At 34.2% G+C, this 3,363-nt stretch overlaps 1 long non-coding RNA gene across 2 annotated transcripts; it reads left to right on the top strand.

The window, feature by feature from the left end:
• Positions 1-297: 297 nt before the first annotated feature.
• Positions 298-3,053, top strand: LOC122137371. 2 transcript variants are annotated; one of them, XR_006154802.1, is made up of 6 exons: positions 298-417; positions 826-1,072; positions 1,155-1,196; positions 1,309-1,402; positions 2,068-2,508; positions 2,907-3,015. It is a non-coding gene; the product is annotated as an uncharacterized LOC122137371 (long non-coding RNA). The 2 variants fall into 2 exon arrangements; XR_006154801.1 differs by having other exon boundaries at positions 299-417; positions 2,068-3,053.
• The last annotated feature ends 310 nt before the right edge of the window (positions 3,054-3,363 follow it).

Below are 3,363 nucleotides of genomic sequence, written 5' to 3'. Positions count from 1 at the left end.
TTTAGGTATAGGGTAGGGTAGGATTAAGGGATCTAAAATATGGTAATGCAGAATAAGGCATTATTATGTGCTTTATAAGCAGGCCACTAATAAACAGCCACACTGTAAAATGTAATTGCTGAGCTTACTGAAATGATTAAGTAAACTTAACTTATTTTATTAAGTTTGTTGACATTACTTAGTTAAACTAAGTAATTCCAACTTTTTCCTCACACAAAGTGCTTAAACTCAACTTGTTCATTTAGCTCAACTTAAAAGTTTAAGTATTGTGAATGCACCAGATATACCGTAGGTGGCGGTAATACTCCAAAGGAGTGAGAGGCCATTAATTGGACGAAGAAGACTGCATATGCGTAGTTACTTGCTTCAGATAGCAGGTTCATTAATTTGCACGTGGCTGGAAAAGAGCATGATGAGGTGAGTCTAATTTTTTACAGTTTAACTGCTACATTTTTATTTCAAAATAACAATATACCAATCAAAGTTTATAAACAGTAGTATTTTGTTAATATAAAATCGATGGATGACGTTGGATTGCTTTTAGCAATCTAATAATTGGTAATCGTCTAGCTTCAGATTAGTGATGGATGAGAGAAGCTCTTTACACGAGTAACTTTACTCATACCCGCAATTGAACATTTCTAAAATACAATAATATGTAAGGTTATATATTCTGCAAGCACGTTTGTCTAAGCGACATTGTTTTTTTCTTAAGACTAAAAACTCATTCTGATTTTAAACGCCTCACGTGCCTTCAGACCATATACTGAACAAATTAGTAATTCGTGAGCGAATTTAGATTGTCTTTCTCTGTTGTGTTTTCAGTTATCGGCAAAGAATCGATTCAAACGAATCGAGATCAATTTTCTACCCAATATGCCTTCTGGTGAAAATGAAAGCAGCATGGAATCAAAACGATTAGAGGAAATGAAGAAACGACATCAAAGTTCTACACTGCTAGCACAGAACATGGACATAAGTTTTTCGCTAAGAAGAAAAGAGTTGGTTGAAAAGGAGCCTTCAGTAAAAGAGACTTTACAAGGATGGCCAGCACTCTTCAGGGAACAGTCAGGTAATTAAGACACTTTATCTAGGGCATGTAAAAATGTTTTAAGTCTTAATGTGTTGTTTCTTTTGTTCTCCTCTTTTCGTAGATTATTGTTCAACCGGAGTATCTAATGCAAATGAAGTCTGCAGTAAGTGTTTTTTTTTTGTTTGTTTTTTTATACAATAGTCTAAGTCCATTTGTCAACTTTAAAGTGATCTGTTTTCACTGTTGATCTTGATGTTTTATGTATTATTATTTAGAACATCACTGATGTCACTGCTCGACGGACAGCAGTTCTCTGTGGTCTTGCTGTCCTTCTTGGGGAAGACACTACAGACTTCTTCAAAACATGCTGTAAGTATTCTTCTAACTTAATATCTGTAAAAAGTGCTGCAAGAAAGATGTCCCAATCGAAGGCGATTCATATGCTTGTCAGTGATCTACGGTTCTGTCTATTAAATGCCGCTCCATTTGAAAGCAGGTGATGGCGATTTAGCGGTAATCAAGGAACCAGATTTACTGACTAGATGCGCATGATAATATCGTTCGATATATATCGCCCAGCCCTAGTCCCGTGACAGTTTTAGCAGCATCCCCTCTCCACCCTATCACCTCACTCTCTGCTGGTATAGATGGTTTCAGCAGTAACAACAAAAACGCCTTTCGATGACCAATAATTAGCGTTAAATAATAAGTTAAACATTACAAGGATAGGGAAAGGATCTCATTTTGTTAAAAACCTGTATAAATTTCTTTGTTCTGTTTGAAACCAAACCGATCATGGGATGGATGTAACTGTTTTACTAAAAAGACATTGCTATTAAATGTTTCAATGATGCTTTTGCTGAAAAGGTCCAAATTATCACTGACAGTTCCCACTGAAGCCCTGTTACAAATTTAAATGTTACTTCAAGAACTAGTAACAGCACCTTAAGCAGTTTAAATTTTTAAAAGGAACATGCACTTGTTTGCGTTTGCAATATAAGAATGTATTTTAATATTGTTTCTTTTTTTCTTAGGACATTGATATTGTTGCACCTCAAGTATCGATAGGAATTCTCACTGTGGTGCCAGAGGACAGCCCGATGTCTCCACAAGGTTTGCCATTGGAGGTCACTGATACAGCAATAATTTTGGAGGGTGTTATAGCAATGGATGGACTTGAGAATGTTCCACATTCCATTTTTGTTTTTGGGCTGATCTATGCTTTAAATATGGAGTACCCTTCACAGCTTAAGAATTTGTGCAATGTGTTTTTAATAGCAGAAAAAAGCCTGTCTTAGGTCTATTTTTGCATTTTGGGTGTTGTTTCCAGATTGATGGGTGACTGATTAAAAATCTCAATACTTAAAAACTTAAAAACCTTGATGTTTTAATCTGTTTTTGTTTTATGCTTCTTGATGGCAGAAAAAGACCATGTTATTGTAGGTCTGTTGTTGCACTTTGGGTGTTTTATCCAGGTTGATGGGTGACTGATTAAAACAAATCTGTTTTATTTAAAATGTTTAATGGTTGCAAAAACAAGGATTTGTTACTGTACGTCTGTTGCATGTTGAGTTTGTTTTATTTTTATTTTTTAGTCATCCAGTAACTTGGGTACAAATCCTAGAAAAACAAAACTGTAATTGCTGCATAACTTGGATGTTTTGGTCAAGATGTGTTCTTTGTGTTTCTGATGGCAGAAACTAGACCGTGTTGCAGTATGTCTGTTGTTGAACTTTTTTTGATAGTTTTAATCAGACACCTACCAACCTGGATGCAAAACCAAAACTTTAGTCAAGATGTGTTTATGTTAGTAATTACTAATTACAGAATGATTTAGTCTTGTCTATTGTTGCATTTTGGGTGTTGTATTCAGGTTGATGGGTGACAAATCCCTATACCCACAACAAAAATGTCTGTTTTAATCAGTTATCTGTGTGTTTGCAGTAACACAAATGTTTTATTGTTGGGTTGACTTATTTGTTGTTTTATTCACTTACCATCAACCCTTTGTTTTTAAAAATGCTTTAAAGAAAAATTTTTGTACACTGTTACAATAAAATGAATGTTTTGACAACATAGTTCATTTTTTGCTTTACTCGTTTTTGTTAGTTTAGCTTACTTAAAAATGTGAGGCAATCGGTTTCCTTATATTTACTAGTAAAGTGAACACTAATAATAAGTTACATCAACTAATGGTTTTGAGTCACCAGTACTTAATTGTACTTGATAATTAAGTTTAGTCTACAAATACTATTTAGTTCTGCCAACTTAAAATGAATACATTACTTAACTTATAAATTTAAGGCAATCGGTTTCCTCACTTTTTTAAG

The sequence above is a fragment of the Cyprinus carpio genome, chromosome B5 (genome assembly GCF_018340385.1).
Source record: "Cyprinus carpio isolate SPL01 chromosome B5, ASM1834038v1, whole genome shotgun sequence".
In the NCBI taxonomy this organism is placed as follows: domain Eukaryota; kingdom Metazoa; phylum Chordata; class Actinopteri; order Cypriniformes; family Cyprinidae; genus Cyprinus; species Cyprinus carpio.
The sequence above is the reverse complement of the archived record's forward strand: the minus strand, read 5'-3'. Positions and strand labels throughout refer to the sequence as shown.